The sequence below is a fragment of the Rhinoderma darwinii genome, chromosome 4 (assembly GCF_050947455.1).
Source record: "Rhinoderma darwinii isolate aRhiDar2 chromosome 4, aRhiDar2.hap1, whole genome shotgun sequence".
Classification (NCBI taxonomy): Eukaryota; Metazoa; Chordata; class Amphibia; order Anura; family Rhinodermatidae; genus Rhinoderma; species Rhinoderma darwinii.
This window is the reverse complement of record NC_134690.1, coordinates 60,031,692-60,050,991: the sequence shown is the minus strand read 5'-3', so window position 1 is coordinate 60,050,991 and position 19,300 is coordinate 60,031,692.

The window sequence follows — 19,300 nt, the reverse complement described above, 5'->3', positions numbered from 1 at the left end:
GATCACTGAAGTAAAAAGGAACCTAGAAAATCTTCAAAGACAGACGCCTAGATGGAATTCAGAAAATCTTCACAGGCCATTCCCGACTTTGTGAAACTTATGCGTTATACAAATTTTACAATAAGTAGATTTCTTGCCTACTCCACTAATCAGGATTTCCAGTACAATGTTAGGGACTAGAGATAACCCAATTTCCTAAAAATTTGTTGTGTGTTTTCGATTCAGTCAAATTGGCCTTCATATTAGGTGCGAATAAATTTGTTGCGAATCAAAAATGACCCGATTGCCCTGAAAAGTTATGTATGATACTCTGAGGTTTTCTAGGACTGTATTCAACCTCTGTTAAGCTCTTTAACCCATTAACAACATGCCACGTACATGTATGCGGCAGCCGTTAAGGGAAAAATACAGCGGGCTCACGGGCTGAGCTCGCTCCATACTTAGAGGGTGACGGCTGTGTAATACAGCCGGCACCACACTGCAACGAGCGGTGCAATATGGGGGGTGGCCCCCTCTGACGTACCATCGCCCCCACTCTGACGCGATCGAGGGGTTCCGATGGATGTCATCGCGGCATGGGGGCCTAATGAAGGCCCCCAGGTCAGCCATCTTTGTACTCCTATGAAGCCCTGCCCCTGCATTAGTATTACAGTATATCATGTAAACGATCCAAGTCCCCTAAGGAGACTAATAAGAAAAAGTTAAATAAAACTGTTAAATAATTTTTTTTTAATGTGCCATAAAAAAATATATAGATTAAAAATCCCCCTTTTTCCAATTTTTTCCCTAAAGTAATGTTACAAAATATAACAGTTGACATAGCTGGTATCGGTGCATCCGTAAAAGTCTGAACTATAACAATATAATGTCATTTAATGCGCTCAGTAAACGCAGTAAAAAAAAAGTATAACACCATAATTGCTGTTTTTTGGTCACCTTAGCTCCCAATAAAATGGAATAAAAAGTGATCAAAAAGTCTTATACACCCCAAAGTGCTACCAATAAAAACTACAGCTCACCTTGCAAAAAAATAAGCCCTCATACCGCTAAAACAACAGAATAATAAAATAGTTATGGCGACAAAGCACAATGTTTTTTTTAGCAAATAGTTTTTTTTTTAAATAAAAGTGGTAAAACATAAAAGAAACATTTAAACTTGGTATCACTGTAATCGTAATAACCTGTAGAATAAAGTGAACATGTAGTTTTTACCATCTGATGGACTCCATAAAAACGAAACCCCCCAAAATATGGCGTAGTCGCTGTTTTTTCCCCGTTTCACCCCACAAATATTTTTTTCCAGTTTCCCAGTACATTATGCGGTACAATAAATGGTGCCATGCAAAACTACAACTTGTCCTGCAAAAAGCAAGCCCTCGTACGTCTATGTCGATGAAAAAATAAAAATGTTATGGCTTTTGGAAAGCGGGAGGAAAAAACTAAAATGAAAAAACAAAAATTGGCCCTGTTCTTAAAGGGTTAACGTCAAGACAGCTTTAGTAATGTCAAAGTGACAGCAACATAGAGATATGGCTATGGATAAATGGATGGTAACCGGTGGTAATAAACAGACTTTTTTTAAAACACACAGTACTGTCAGATTTTGAATGCTTTTTAAAATTAAAAAATGATCCAAAAATGATTCCCGTTAAGTGATAGATACATAAACTCCTCAACATTGATATTGCAACAGCAAGTAGGACAAACCGTAAGGTTATGACAATCGAGGAAGTAGCTGTTGTCGCTAAGATCTGAAAATTATCAAATTTTGAAGCACCTAGCTCCAATCTGTGGCATGTGGAAGGGGCATAAAACCCAGATTAAAAGCAACGTTTTTTTAGCCACATGAAACCTCAAAAGTCAGATCAAGTGGTGTGGGATGACTGTGCAATGCCTCCTGTCCGCTGATGTGCCAGTTATCGCCACTTGTCACAAACTGAGAGGTTTAGAATCTTTGAACTGAGAGACCTTGGTTTATCACTCCAGCAGATCGCTATGCGCCTAGGCCGAGATGTCAGCACTGTTCAACGTTGCACGTGCTGGAGGTTGGGAGAACAGCAACAAATAGGAATGACAGCAAGAGGTGCGTGGAGGCGAACCTCTGCATGGAAGTTTTGTCTAGTTGGAAGAATGGCGCATAGTGATCCATTCTGTACTGCAGGTGAAATTGGACGTCACATCCCAAGCCTAGAGCAACAACCAGTGTCGACACAAACCATCAGAAGGTGTTTGCACGATGTTGGACTATGAGCCAGACGTCCAGCTACAGGTGTACCATTGGCCACCACTCTCAAAGGCTATCATGGTGCACAGCAAGACGACAATGAAGGCTGGAAGGGAGGTCTATTCTCTTCAGCGATGAGTCCCGCTTTTTAATTGGACGCATGGTCTGGAGACCTTGTGAGCAACGTCATGAAGATGCCTTCACAGGGGAACGTCACATCGGTCCTACTCCAGGGATTATGGTGTGGAGTGGCATAATATACGGTAGCCTGTCCCCTCTAGTCTTCATTTTAGGTACACTAACAGCTCGGCATTACATTGATTTGGTCGTGGAACCAGTAGTTCGGCCTCCAAAGTGTCCCAGAAGCCACTTATCAACAGGACAATGTAAGGCCACTCCTGGGTTGCTTTCGCAGTATGTTTTGGGTCATTGTCCATCTGTACTGTACCGATAAAAACACAGGGACATATACAAAAACACCGAAAAAGGCCATACTTACAAATGGACACAGCCAGGCCAGAAATGCTGATGAAAGGGCGAGCAGGTGCTTTAAATAATAATAGCCACTCCCACTAGTCTTGAGGGGAGTGGTGTGTGGTGCATGGGATGTGTAGTAAGAAATAATAAATGAATAGTGTGTGTGCAAGTGTAATACTATAAGTGAAATATAGGGGGCAGTAATAAATGAAGTGCCTCAATAGAAATAAATGTATAATGGGGTGCAAGTGAGTGAAACATGGAGGGATAGTGTGTACGTCATGAGGCACAACGTGTATAGCCAGGTAGAAGCCTATTTGTGACGCCTTGATAATTCATAGAGCGGGCTACCCTGCTTGCTATGCCAAACAACAACACACCATGCTCTCCCAGCATCAAAGACCCGGCTGTGTCCAAGAGAAGCGAATATACATAGTAATGAAAAATACCTGGGGTATTGGTAATCATTTTGGCCAAAAGGACGCAAGCTCGCAATCCACGACAAGGATTCCCAGACTTGCGAGTCCCTAAATCCTAAACTGGAACAGAACGTTTGTGTGTTGTTGTTTGGCATAGCAAGCAGGGTAGCCCGCTCTATGAATTATCAAGGCGTCACAAATAGGCTTCTACCTGGCTATACACGTTGTGCCTCATGACGTACACACTATCCCTCCATGTTTCACTCACTTGCACCCCATTATCCATTTATTTCTATTGAGGCACTTCATTTATTACTGCCCCCTATATTTCACTTATAGTATTACACTTGCACACACACTATTCATTTATTATTTCTTACTACACATCCCATGCACCACACACCACTCCCCTCAAGACTAGTGGGAGTGGCTATTATTATTTAAAGCACCTGCTCGCCCTTTCATCAGCATTTCTGGCCTGGCTGTGTCCATTTGTAAGTATGGCCTTTTTCGGTGTTTTTGTATATGTCCCTGTGTTTTTATCGGTTCTGTTTGTGCATCAGGAACGTTCTGTTCCAGTTTAGGATTTAGGGACTCGCAAGTCTGGGGATCCTTGTCGTGGATTGCGAGCTTGCGTCCTTTTGGCCAAAATGATTACCAATACCCCAGGTATTTTTCATTATTATGTATATTCGCTTCTCTTGGACACAGCCGGGTCTTTGATGCTGGGAGAGCATGGTGTGTTGTTGTTTGGCATAGCAAGCAGGGTAGCCCGCTCTATGAATTATCAAGGCGTCACAAATAGGCTTCTACCTGGCTATACACGTTGTGCCTCATGACGTACACACTATCCCTCCATGTTTCACTCACTTGCACCCCATTATCCATTTATTTCTATTGAGGCACTTCATTTATTACTGCCCCCTATATTTCACTTATAGTATTACACTTGCACACACACTATTCATTTATTATTTCTTACTACACATCCCATGCACCACACACCACTCCCCTCAAGACTAGTGGGAGTGGCTATTATTATTTAAAGCACCTGCTCGCCCTTTCATCAGCATTTCTGGCCTGGCTGTGTCCATTTGTAAGTATGGCCTTTTTCGGTGTTTTTCCATCTGTACTGTGAAGAGACTTCCAATCAACCTTGCTGCATTTGGTTTAATCTGAGCAGAAAGTATATCCCTGAACACTTCAGAATTCACCCGACTGCTTCTGTCTTCAGTCACATCATCAATAAACACTAGTGACCCAGTGCCTTTGGCAGCCATGCATGCTCATGCCATCACACTGCCTCCACCATGTTTTACAGAGGATGTGGTGTGCTTTGGATCATGAGCCATTCCAAGCCTTCTCCATACTTTCTTCCTCCCATCATTCTGGCACAGGTTGATCTTAGTTTCATCTGTCCAAAGAATGCTGTTCCAGAACTGGAATGGCTTCTTTAGATGTTGTTTGGCAAAGTCTAATCTGGCCTTTCTATTTCTGAGGCTGATTAATGGTTTGCACTTTGTGGTGAACCCTCTGTATTTGCTGTCATGAAGTTTTCTCTTTATCGTAGACTTAGTATATATAGTGGATGTGCGGTCCCTGTCTAGTTTCCCACTAAGTGACAAACTGTTGATTTGGCCACTCCTAACGTTTGTGCTGTCTCTCTGTTGGATTTCTTCATTTCCTTCAGCCTAACGATGGTCTGTTTCCCTTGCATTGAGAGCTCCTTTGACCTCATGTTGTGGGTTCACAGCAACAGCTTCCAAATGCAAATGCCACACCTGGAATCAACTCTAGACCTTTTACCTGCTTAATTGATGATAGATTAACGAGGAAATAGCCCATGCAGACCATTAAATAGCTTTTCAGATAATTGTCCAATTACCTTTGGTCCCTTGAAAAAGAGGCAGCTACATATTAAAGAGCTGTAATTCCTAAACCCTTCCTAAAATTAGGATGTGAATACCCTCAAATTAAAGCTGAGAGTCTGCACTTTAAGCCCATATTGATTGTATAACTGTATGTTCAATATGTTTTGGTGAACAGCTAAAATGCCAAAACTTGTATCACTGTCCAAATAATTCTGGACCTAACTGTATGTATATGTATGTATATTTATATATGCACATATATATATATATATATATATATATATATATATACATATACATACACACATATTTTCTCCACCACTTTCACTGCCACGACTACATGTGCCAGTGACAGTGTGTCTGAACGTCCTGGAAAGTGAAGAATCAATGGCTTTTTACTTTATTTATTTGAAAAAAAATTGTCACTTGGACAAAGACTCATGTATAATGGCGCTGTATAATGCAGAATATTACACCAATTTTTAGTGGCACTATTATTAGCAATTAGATATATGAAAGTCTGTGAAGTCACATCAGTGACGTCTGTATCAGTAGTTAAATCTATGTATTTGAATAAAAAATTGCACTTGGACACAGACTAAAGTACAATGGCGCTGTAAAAATGATTGACATAGAATAATAATACGGTCATTTTTGGCGGCACTATTAGATATATGCAAAACAATGAGTGACGTCACGTCTGTGACATCTTTTTCAGAAGACAGGGGCACGCTGTCAGCACCAGGATTAATATTGTTGAAGAAGATTTGTGAATGATGTAATGAAGATTGGCAACTCACAAATTAATGTAAGAATTGTGTAGCTGCAGTAGCACTCACTCACAGCAATGGCTGCCTGTGACTGCCTAACTAACACACTGACTGACTTTTTTCTCTTTCTAAAGTTGATCTCTCTAACAAAATATTGCTAATCTATTCTCTAATCTCGTCTCCTAACTATGTAACACACTCACTGACACTAACCCACTATCTATCTGTATTCTGTGTTTTACTATCCGTTACTCACTTTCTGTCTGACATCCTCTCTCTCCAATCTATATCCCCAGACACAGAGAAGCAGTATTCCCCGTTTGGTCTGTTTATCATGGCTATGGTTCAGATGACTGTAATCCCCTGAGTCATCAGTAACTCACACCTATACCCCTCATGATTGGCTGTGCAAGAGGGAGGACTGCCTGCAAGGCATTATCGGGAAGCCCGCCAGGCCACTGCCCAGACTCATGTATTCCTACTTCTCTGTCTTGTTGTCTGCTTCTGATTTGTAAAATGGTGGCCACCATCTCTACTTTTTTGTTTCAGATTTATACGAAATACATGTTTTATCATTCTTGTCTACTTCTTAGAAATTACTTCAGGGAGATAATGCCACCCTTAAAACATAGTTCTTGCCCCCAAAATGCCCACAACCTTATACCCTGGAGCACATAACAGCACAACTCAGAGTGTCCCCATAACAGCCACAGCCACAGTGCCCACTTAATGAGTCAAAATCATAATGCCCCTAGTTTCCGTAATAGTGACAGAGCCCTCACAACAGGGCCAGCCACTGTGCCCCCATTACAATGACATGATTGAATTACGAAGACAGCGGTTCCCTAAAATCCTATATGGCCAAAAGTATGTGGCACCTGACCATCACACCTGTATTAGCTCGTTGATATCCTATTACTAAATCATGGGCATTAAAATGGAACTGCATTCACCAAATACAGACTCATCCGTCACGCTACCATATAGTGCAACGTGATTCATCATTCCAGAAAACACATCCGCTCTGCTCCAGAGTCCAGTGGTGGCGTGCTTTACACTCTACTCCAGCTAAAGCTTGGCATTTTATTTTAAATGGGGATCTTAGGCTTGTGTGCAGCTGCTCGACCATGAAAACCCATTTGATGAAGTTCCGGATGCACAGTTCTTGTGCTGATGTCACTTCCAGAGGTAGTGTGGAACTTTCTAGTGAGTGATGTAACAGAGGATAGGCATGTGCTTCAGCATTCAGGGGCCCCGATCTGAATTTCAGCTTCTACCGCTTCATGTATAAGCTGTTTTAATTCCTAGACACTTCCACTTAACAATAATAGCACTTACAGTTGACCGGGACAGATCTAGCAGATCAGAAATTTCATGAACTGACTTAATGGCAAAGGTGGCATCCTATGACCTTGTTTAAAATCACTAAACTCTTCAGTATGACCCATACTACTACCAATGTTTGTCTGCAGATATTGCATGGCTGTGTGCTTGATTTTATTCATCTGTTTGCAATGTGGTGTGGCTGAAACCCCTGAATGAGGCGTGTCCACATACAGTATATTGTTATTTATAGAATCACTCTCTCAGTGTCCTGTTAATAGTGTGATGGATGGTCAAACACATACACACACACACACACACACACACACACACATATACTGTAACATATACACACACATATACTGTAACATACACAGACACAGATAGTGTAACATACACACACACAGACACTAACATACACACACACACACACACACACACACACACTGTAACATATACACACGCATATACTGTAACATACACAGACACAGATAGTGTAACATATACACACACATATACTGTAACACACACACACACACACACACACATATACTCTAAGATACACACACATATACTGTAACATACACACAAATATACTGTAACATACACAAACACACACACACACACACACACACACACACACACACACACACACACACACAGATACTGTAACATACACACACACACATATACTGTAACACACACACACACACACTTACCCTCCCTCCATGCTGACAGGATCACAGGGTTCTTGCAGGACGGGCCATACTCGGCTCCTGTTGAAATCGTGTGTGTAACGAGCTGAGGACAGAGCAGAGCCCAGTGGCGCCCCCTACATGCTGGGAGGGTGCAGCGACCTGTGCACTCGCACAGATCGTACACCCATAAGGCCGGCCCTGAATATGAGACTTTATTCATCCTTTTAGTACCAAGCCATTTCTTGCTTTTTTTTTTTTTTTGCTTTTTCATTTTCGTTTTTCACTCCTCACATTCAAGAGCCATAACTTTTTTATTTTTTCGTCAATAGAGTGGTGTGAGAGCTTATTTTTTGCGGGAGGAGTTGTAGTTTCTTTTGGCATTATTTGAAGTACTTTGTAATGTACTGTTAAACTGAACAAAAAAAATCTTTGTGGGGTAGAACAAAAACTTTTTGGGTGGTTTTGTTTTTATGGCTTTCATCATGGAGTAAAAACGTCAAATTAACTTTATTCTGCAGACTTTTGCGGACGTGGCTATACCAATTCTGTTAACTTTTTTAATTTTTTGACATGTAAAAATGGGAACAGGTTTTTTTTTTTAAAAATTCATTATTTTTATTTTATTTTTACTACTGAAAACTGTATTAAACTTTTATTTTTGTAATTTTTGCTAATGTATTGCAGTGCATTTTTACAGGCTGTTGATAAGCCCTCCCCTCTTTAACATCTTAAATAGCGCGGTCGCTATTGACCGCGGCATCTAAGGGGTTATCGCTGTTCCTGGCCGTTAGTCCAGGGTGTCAGCCGTAATACACAGCTGATACCCGCAGCATATGGAGAAATTCTGCAGCTTAGGTGCTCAGCTTTCAGAGACAGCCGGCAACACAGTATAGAAGGCAACCCCCCAGCCTATCGTTGGTGATGCCATAAGGGATCCATCAGATACAGTTTAAGGGTATGTGCACACGACAACGCCAAATACGTCTGAAATTACGGAGCTGTTTTCAGGAGAAAACAGCTCCTGAATTTCAGAAGTTTTTACAAGTGCACGCGTTTTTCGTGGCGTCTTTTACAGACGTAATTGGAGTCAATGAAAAACGGCTCCAATTACGTCCCAAGAAGTGTCCTGCACTTCTTTGCCGCGGACGTAATTTTACGCGCCGTCTTTTGACAGCGACACGTAAAATGACAGCTTGTCTGCACAGGACATCGTAAGACCCATTGCAATCAATGGGCCGATGTTTGCCGACATATTGGAGCCGTCTTTTCAGGCGTAATTCAATGCGTAAAACGCCTCCATTACGTCTGAAAAGAGGTCGTGTGCACATACCCTAATAGTACACAAAGTCCCTGTGGATCCGTACTACAAACCTGTAGACCCTCCGCGTGGCACTACCATTTTCTCCCCTAAAAGCAATGCATGTAGGGGTGAATAGCTATGTAATATGGTATTTCCAAGGAAAATTAAGAATTGTCTCAGACCCAAATGATAGATTAAAAACACGTATCATGTATCATGAGCAAAGAAACTTTATTGTCTTAAATGCATAACGCGTTTCTCGGGGTGACGATGGTTGCCATGGCAGCAAGGTGTCCTAATGAAGGCCCCTAGGTCTGCCATGTTGGTCCTCCTATTAGTCCCTGCCGAATGCAGGGCTTAATAGGAGAGCGATAAAAGTACCATACACTGTACCATATACTGCAATACATTAATAAAATACTGCAATAAATTACAAGTATGGCAGTGTATTGTACCAGCAATCTAAAGATTGCTAGTGGGACATAAAAAATGTCTAAACGAGTTAAAGGGATTATCTATGATTTTAAAATTGATGGCCTATCCCTAGGATAGGCCATCAATATTAGATCGGTGAGGTCGGTGGGATCCTGGTCTCTGGTTGCGGTGCTGTACTCTATCACTTCCTGGAGACTGCATTAGTCTATGGACACTTTTCTGTCCATTACCTTCCATTTTTTTGCAACTGTCATAACACCTTATACAGACAATACAAAACGTAGGTATTTGTCTTCAATATGGTCACCACCAAGGACGTTTTAAAAAAAAATCTGTATAAATAGCTAAAATTTGTAAATAAAAATAATAATAAACACATTTCTCTTCTACAGACTTACATCTGATTAATGAAACTACATGAGACTTTCCCCTTGAGAGAAAGGCAATAGATTACGTTTTTTTTTTCCATTGAGCCAGTGGAGCCATAAGAAGCTGATAATTTGCTGTAATAGTTGTTTTATTAGATGAGACCCAAATACTTTCATGTCAGTTATTGCCTTACAACTCCTGAACAACCTCACTTTTAAGACATTGTTGAAAGGAGATACCTATATTTGCGAGATCATTTGTCATATCTAATAAGCCATTTGTTATATCCACAGTTTAACATTTTCTGTATAGTTTTTGACAAGTGCGGCATGCTGTTGTGTGTACTATATTCTGTTAACATAACACTAGACATATGTTATAATATTCTCATAGCATTGCACAATTCCCTTATGTGCAGTCTGACATACTGTACTATATAGAAGAAGGTAAATGAAGAGACGGCTGGTAGGCAAACTAAGGTTTCATGGACACGGCACAACATAGACCCTGTCCAGTGGAGCATAAAGTCCTTAAAGGAGGTTCGGTCGGTAGACTACGTCGGATTCGAGGACTACTTCGATGACAGCTTTTTTTTTATTATCAATAACATGGTTAATGACGGTTGTGTGGGTTTTTTCTTTCAATAAAACCTTTTTTATATGTCTTTTTTTCTAAACTTTATTACTGCCGTCTTAGTAATGGCCACTGGCTGATTGACAGCATCCCTTACTAAGGCGGGGCTTAGTGTTAGCCGATGCAGAGGCTAACACTAACCCCTATTATTACCCTGGTACCCACAGCCACCAGGGGTGCCGGGAAGAGCCGGGTACGATCCAGTACTTGACCCTCTGTAGTGATGGTCGGATACTGGGGCGGCTGCGGGCTGGTATTATCAGGCTAGGAAAGGCCAGCAACAGTTGGTAGCACGTCTTTCTGTTTACATAGGGTGATGTGTTGCTGACCAGCGACCATTTTCTTGCCCGAATAAAATATGCGATCAATCGATGAATTTGCTTGTTTACACAGGGCAATGATCGGGAACGTGCGTTAGTATAAACGATCGTTCATCCAATTATTGGCCCGTTTAAAAAGGCCTTAAACGCCTTTAAAAGACAATTTTTTTTTTTAAATAATACTAAAAAGTGTATTAGTGTGTTTGGTGCAACTTTGTAATTACTTTTTACTAAAAATTATCCTAACACACAGGATCCATCTGTTATCGATCACATCTAAGTTATGAACTTGGATGTGATCGATAACAGCTTGAACCGATCCGCTGACACTGAACCCGTCAGTCCCGCTGACCTGACGGATTCAGGTCTCAGCACCAGATACAGCTGCTCTGTATACAGGATACAAAGCAGCTGTATCTGAAAAAGTACAATTATTTTGAATAAAAAGTCATTACAAAGTTGCACCAAACACACTGATACACTGTTTTATTTAACCCGTTAGTGACCGCCAATACGCCTTTTCTTGGCGGCCACTAACGGGCTTTATTCTTAAGCATACGCCTTATCACGGCGCTGCATCAGAATAAATAAACAGAGCAGGGAGCCGTTAAATCTCCCTGCTCTCAGCTACCAGACGTAGCTGAGGGCTGGGGGCATCCCTGCTCAAACGTGTGAGATCGATATAAGTATCAATCTTACCCGTTTAACCCCTCAGATGCGGCGCTCAATAGCGAGCGAAGCATCTAAGTGGTTTTGGAGAGAGGGTGAGAGCTCCCTCTCAGTCCACCGACACCCGGCGATAAGATCGCCGAGTGTCTGTGTCTCCATTGGCAGCCGGGGGCCTAATAAAGTCCCCTAGTCGGACTAGTTAAAAAGTTTAAAAAAAGTTTAATACAGTTAAAAAAAAAAAGGGGAAAGAAAATGAAAAAGCCACTTTTTCCCCTTACAAAATGCTTTACTATTAAAAAAACAAAATAAACCAAAAAAGTTACACATATTTGGTATTGCCGCATCCGTAACGACGCCGACTATAAAGTTATTACATTATTTAACCCACACCGTGAACGCCGTAAAAAAATAAAATAAAAAACAATGGAAAAATTGCTGTTTTCTGTGAATCCTGCCTTAAATAAAATGTGATAAGAAGTTAGCAAAAAGTCGCATCTACTCCAAAATGGTACCAATAAAAACTACAAGTCATCCCGCAAAACCAAACCTCATACAACTGCATCGGCGGAACAATAAAAAAGTTATGGCTCTTCAAATATAGAGATGCAAAAACAAATAATTTTGAAAAAAAGTGTTTTTACTGTGTAAAAGTAGTAAAACATACAAAATCTATACAAATTTTGTATCGTTGCAATCGGAACAACCCGCTGAATAAAGTTATTGTGTTATTTATACCACACGGTAAACGGTGTAGATTTAGGATACAAAAAAGTGTGACAAAATGTCTGGGTTTTTTTCTATTCTCCCACAAAAAAAGTTAATGATAATTAATAAATAATATGTACCCCAAAATGGTGCTATTAAAAAATACAACTTGTCCTGCAAAAAACAAGACCTTATACAGCTATGTCGACGCAAAAATAAAAAAGTTATAGCTCTTGGAATGCGACGATGGAAAACCGTAAAAAAATACCTTGGTCATTAAGGTTTAAAATAGGCTGGTCACTAAGGGGTTAAAAAAGTTTTTAAAAGGTGTACATAGCCTGTAAGTCTGTCTCCATTTCTTACACACACCTGCGTCCTGCCTCCTTCTTTTTGGAAATACCACTTGCTTTATACAATTGTTTTATATCTTAAAGCTGCATGAATTCTTCCAATGTTTATAGGTTTCTAAGTAATAAAGTAGAAGACCACTTCCTTAGCTACATGCACTTAATGGAACAGTAAATGTAGAAAATACACAAATAAATCCCAGCAATTCCTTACTTCATATCCTTATCTCCTTTCATTCTATTGTGTCCCAGAATATCAATAATTTACCCCCTTCTCTACTGAAAAAATGATTCTAACCAGATAGACTAAGCCCCACCCCTTGATAAAGCCCCACCTCTCCCGCATCTGCGAGCCAAAAATGTAGACATTTGGAAGAAATTAATATTTTGTGTTCTCCAAAACACTGTATCATTTATTTCTAGGATTCCTTTAAATGTGGGTAATGGAAATAGACTACCTGAACTCCCACACCATGCAGAATACACTAAGCAGCAGCTGCCAGACAAGAAACAAATAGATTCTTATGGGTAATACTTGTTACCCTATGTGAATGCAGGTTGCTTTAATTATTGAGTGTCTGGGTTGCATATTTGCCACTCGTCAAAGTTATTTCAATAATCATGTTCTATCTTTTAATGTTTCATTATTACGTTGACAAAATACATAGAAAACAGGTGGTAAATATTTATGCAGAAGTTGTGTCCACCTACTTAGTTGGTGGCCTCATTTTCCACAATGTTGCAGTCACACCCAGGTCTTGGTGCCTAAGGGTACTCAAAGGTCCTGTTCACACAGCGGTATTTTTGCAGTGGAAAATTCTGCCTCCCATTAATATCATTAGGAGTCAGACACTTCATTTTTCCCGCTACCTGATTTTTTTCAGCTAGCGGGAAAAATAAGCATCCTGCTCGATCTTCAGTTGGATTCCGCCCGAACCTCCCATTGACGTCAATGGGAGAAGGAATCATCCCGCCAATGGCAGGAATAATTCCGCCCTGGATTTTGTGGCGGGACCCGCCACGCAAAATCCGCCGTGTGAGCAGGGCCAAAGTCCCCTCTGCCACAAAGGAAAACAGTGTTAGTGTTATAAACATAACCTGATAGATAGGGGTTCCTGTTTAAAATTTTGCATTGGGGCCCATGAGCTTCATGGTATGCCCCTTGTTTACACACTCTGGGCCCACTAATACGTTTCTGCCATGCTAACCACTAATGAACCTGTAACCTATATTACAACCCCACTAGCTCTTCAAGGAAGGATTGATTAGAACTATTCTGTTAAAGTGATTGTCCAGCTCTGGAACAAAAACTCTCATCATTACTCGTCCCAGGAGATGCAGATGAGCTTGAACTGAATTTAGTCCTATATTTCCATCTTGGTTTTCCTCTGTCACTTATATTCCCCTGTTGTCCATTGGTCCATCTTTCTGAATGCAATACTTTAAAAAAAAAATAAATAAAGAAGGAGGAAAATATATATTTTTTAAAATTGAACATAAAAATACAATCTTCAAAGTGAGTCACAAGCAGTCTCCACGACAAAAATAAAATAAAAAAAGGAAAAGATTCAAGTATAATTGATAAAATAGATGTTTAGAATCCTTTTTCCCTTACAATGCTTAAGCTTCATGTATTACATGCCTTTTGTCATGTACTGTTGAAGTATTTCGTTTCACCAAACATTTCCTTTCCATAAGGTGGACGTGATTGACTTAAACAGATGAATTTCCTGTGTTTGTGTAATGAAAGTGGAGACCTTCGCACAAGTGGTATATGGGTGATTGTGACTCAGAGCGAAAGATACCTATATTTATATTATGAACATGACCAGAAATAGGCGATTTGTGACATCAACCTACCAAGGCAGATAAATAAGCTGAAAGTTCTGCCTTATTTTACTTGATTTCTGGAATATATGTACTTGACAACATTAAAAGGGTTGTCTGCTTTGGGAAATCTCCATCTGCGCCTCTTTGTTAGAAGATCCCCCCCCCCCCCCCAACAGTAAGTTGATCACAGGCTGTCCTACTGCTGGGAGCCCTAGAGATCAACTGTAGTATGCCATCGTATCGATCAGCAAGTGCTCAATTTCCCTGCAGTGCCACCACAGTTAAAATGAAGCATTACACAATTTCCAGTCCATGTAACTCATAGATGTGTCAGGAGCTCCATAGAGACGCTCATTGTAACCGCTCAACAGCTTCTCAAATAGATGAACAACTGATACCCACTCTTTTAACTCAGAATTCCTTAACAGAATATTTCTAAATGGTTGTTTTCAATTCAGACATCGGGGCAGATTTGTTAAGACTGACGTGTAATACACCAGTCTTAAACAGTTCACTGGAGTAAGATGCGACACATTTCATAAGGGGCGAATGCCTCTTAAAAAATGTTTTGCATCTTTCCGGTGATGTGCACCAACATTGTGACGTAACAATCGAAGTCGCAAGGAGTGCGATTGCGTCCAGGCCCAATCCACATAAAAAAAGAGTGTGACGTCACTACCAAGTATGAGCCTGCTGTGAGGGCCTATTTTGAAATCTATTCTATTGTCCAATGGAAAAGGGGGGGTAGTCTGATGGGGGGCAAGGTATGAGGCCCAGCATGGGCCTCTACTTTGCTAAGCCACACAGGGTGAAATCTACGCCAGCTAGGAGCCATATTTTGTTAAAGACCATTTAATTCAGAACAATAAATAAATAATGTAATAATACAATACAAAAAAATGTGATCTTCCTTTGAGCTGTGGCCCCTGAGTAAAACAAACCTTCATAAAGGCGGCTACTGGAGTGCCTATGCCACCTACATACAGTGTTAAGCTATGCTTACACACATCGACTTGTGACAAGTCAGAAAGATCTTACAGATGATGAAATTGGTCTGAGTACGCCGTTTACACACCTACAGATTTATTGCCTCATATGTTATGATTGTCTAAAAATAAAACCTTTCTACTCCCTATAATAGAGTTTTCTTTCAGATGCTGTTTACACGCAACAATCATTATGATTGGCAGACAAACTTTTTTAACGCACATATGATCAGTTTTCTGGCAGACAAAACAGATTTCAATCAAATCAATTGACCATTTACACACACAAATTTAGATTGATGTTGGTCTGACTGGACAGAAAATGCTCATATATCTGTACGTGTAAAAGCACCTTTAGGGTAGGAACACACTCAGCGTAAATGTCATGTCCATGGCCACGGGCCGTCAGGCTCACTCACCTCCTGATGGCCGCATCCATGGATCTGTGAGCGCTGGTCTCCATCTCCTCCTCAGGGGATGCCAGCACTCACTTCCGCTTCTCCCGGCTCGTGCCCGCTCTTAAAGGGCCAGCGCATGCACCTGAATTAAAGTACAAAATTAGCCCATGAGTCCCTGGACTATAAGAGGGGTCCAGCCCCTTCCTGCCTTTCCTGAGCTTTGTTGTCGTTACCCTAGTCTGTCTATGCAAATGGTCTCCTAAGTGTTTTCCAGTTCCCAGTGTTTCCCGTTCCTGCTACTAGTAACCCGTATCCCGTGCTATTCTGGTCAAGTGCCATATTGAGTTTGAGTCATGCTGCACTGAGTACCACGCCTGTCCTGCTTCACCACGCCTGGTGTCCGCCTGCTGCCTAAGTTCCAGCCGAGCCTGTCTTGCTACTGTCTGAGCTACCACAGGTACACCTATATGAACTATAGACTGTGTCCTGTTGGCCAGCTGCCATACCGTCAAGGCGGGGTATGGCCCAGTGGGTCCACGTACCCAACGTGACAGCAAACAATGCAGATTTTCCGGCAATGGATTATAGCGGAAAATCCGCAGCGTATTACAGTAGCAGCAGTGTGGATGAGATTTCAACAAATCTCATCCCCACACTGCGGAAAAATGTCGCCGAAAAGAACGCACTTAAATTGACCTGTGGTGCGGTTTCTTCAACCGCAGCATGTCAATTAATGCTGCGGATCCGCAGCTCTTCTGTGTGGTTTTCCCTATTGAATTTAATGGGGTGCTTAAACCTGCAACAAAGAGGTTTGTGTTGCGACAATTGTGGCGGAATCACAGCGATTCCGCCGCAAAAATCCCAAGTAAGAAAAAAAATGATAAAGTTATACTTACCCAAAGTTCCCTGCTGCTAATCCAATCCGGCCTCCTGGGATGACGTTTCATCCCATGTGACCGCTGCAGCCAATCAGCAGTCACATGATCTGCAAAGTCATCCCAGGAGGCCGGACTGTGTGCAGAGAAGGCGGAGTGGGTAAACATGATCGGTTTTTTTTCATTTTTCCAGAGCTGATTTATGCAGTGGAAATCCCGCCGGAGAAACGCACCACAGTCTGGTGCGAATTTTCGGACAGCATTCCCTGCGGTGTTCAGGGCGGAAACGCTGCAAAGCTTGATGTAGCGTATCCGCCCAGAACACGCCGTGTGTGTGTTCCTACCCTTAGGTAGGTTGAAGATCCAATGTGAAACATATCACTACCGATGTGTCAGATCTTTATCCACTGCAATAAAGTTCTACAAATATATTTTATACCTAAAATTCTTAACTGCAGGACCAATAATAAGAGTGACTGGTGGTGACCCCTTTATTCTCACATTGAATTTCCCTCTTCCCATGCTGTGCTCTTCAGCTCCAGGAGATTGACTGAAATTATATAAATGCTATCTGGCCATTTTTAATAATGTGGGTTACTAGTTTATGACACATTGTGCAAGATGGAGAGTTATGGAAAATTGAATTGGCAAAGATGTATATTTTTTTAAAAATTGCTCATCATAATATCCAAAATTTGCCTATATGCCGCATGATGCTGATGGTTACAGTATATAATATACTTGTCTTGGCAATACCATGGATTTGTCTTTTCCGACTCATTACAGCTTTAGTTTTGATTTTATATGAGATTTTATCTTTAGCTTGTTTACACCAAAAACAATAACAGGCCTATGATTTGAACAAAGTGGGCTGGGGCTACAAGGCCACAAAAAAATTGCAAAAATATTTGCAGCACAAAATTTGCGATACAACTACAATTATTCCCTAATGAGAAAAATGTTGCAATTGCCTATTTCAAAAACTCTGTGTAGAAATTTTTGTGATGGTTGAAAGTTCACTTACAGCTTTTCTCCAAGTGGAAATTTTACCTTGATTTGGATTAACTGTTCTAATGGTTGCTATTGGAGCTGAGCATTTTTCAGCGGTGGTGCAGATAGGTTTTCCTACATCAGATAACTACACAATTCCTGGTATACAATTCTAAGAGATAACAGCTCTTCAGCCCGCAGCATTATGTATGCAGCAGAGCTATAATACAAGCTGGAAATCAGGATTAATACAACATATATAGAAAGTTACTTAAAAGTCTATGTAGATTAATATATAAACTTTAAAATGGGGTTAAAAACTTTAAAAAGCTAGTTCCAGGGGAAAAAAAACACCTCACAGTACACTTAAATCTTTATTTAGAGTGGCTTTGTGGAGGCTTTACCTTTAAAGCTCAGCGGTTTGTGCTGCACACCTTTCTTTCTTCCTAATTCATTAACAGGAAGTTATTATCTGACATGTAGCAGTGATCCTGATCACCGATCAAGGTGTCTACAAGCCTTCTAGTTTACATTGTACTTGCTAATTCCCTTCCCTCCCATCTATTGGTACAATCCTGCGGTCACAGCCTTCTCATGCAGAAGAGACTGCCTGCATGAATTAGCGCAGAGGCTGCTGTAATTACAGGACTTTAGTACCTAGCAAGTTCTCTCTACAGACACAAAAATAGATAATAATTACTTGTTTGGGTAAGCTATCCAAGTTATTGTACTTATCTATCTCTATCTATTTTTTATACTTCGCTTTCTCTCACTGATAAAAGCAAGGAGGAAGTAAAGGGCTGCGGTAATGTAAGTATTCTCGTACTCTGCCCCATATTGCAATGAATGGAGTGTGCAGCCTGCTAGTGAATGAAGCTAATAAACAGCATTGAGCCTTAATTGTTAATTCTAGATCAGAATCTTGAATTTGCACATTGCTGTGCATATCCTATGAGTTTTTAAGTGAATCACTCAAGGTATTCTCTATCTTATATTCTACAACGAGTAGACTGGATTTTGTCCGAGTGATTTTAAGTATAGTGTAAGAGAATATTATTTTACTAAAAACAAACTTTTAAATGTGTGGATGAACCTTTTTAGCAGAATTCTTTAAATAAACAATAATAAAGAAATTCTAATTTTCTCTGAATCAGCATAGGCTGGTGCCAAAAAAGAAACCATTAGAAGCAATGTGTACATAACATGGGCCAATTGGTGTTTATCTGCTGTCGGCATTCTAAGCTCTCCTTAAGTTCTATAGTTAATCCCGAGACTCATCAATAGCATCTCACCTTACAACCCCTTATGTTTACATTTACATCAAAAGGAAAAAACCTGAAACGTACCTGCAGAGTATCTCGGATATATGAGAAAGGTTAAAATAACCCATCAATATTATGGTTTTCCCTTTTTACTGCCGCACTGTGCTATTTTCATGGGAGAAGTAATAAAGAAACTCAAAGATCTTCGTCTTGACTTTTTCTTCAACTCTGGATTGATATTTTCCCAACAGTGCTAAGATCAGGCCTATTGAAGCTTCGCTGAACAGTTTACTGCATTCCTGAGCTTGACTTGCTTAGTTTGCATTTTCTCCTGCTGTGAGGTGTTTTCCTTGGATGGCTACCTACAAATACACCATTGACCTCAGTGTGCATAAAGAA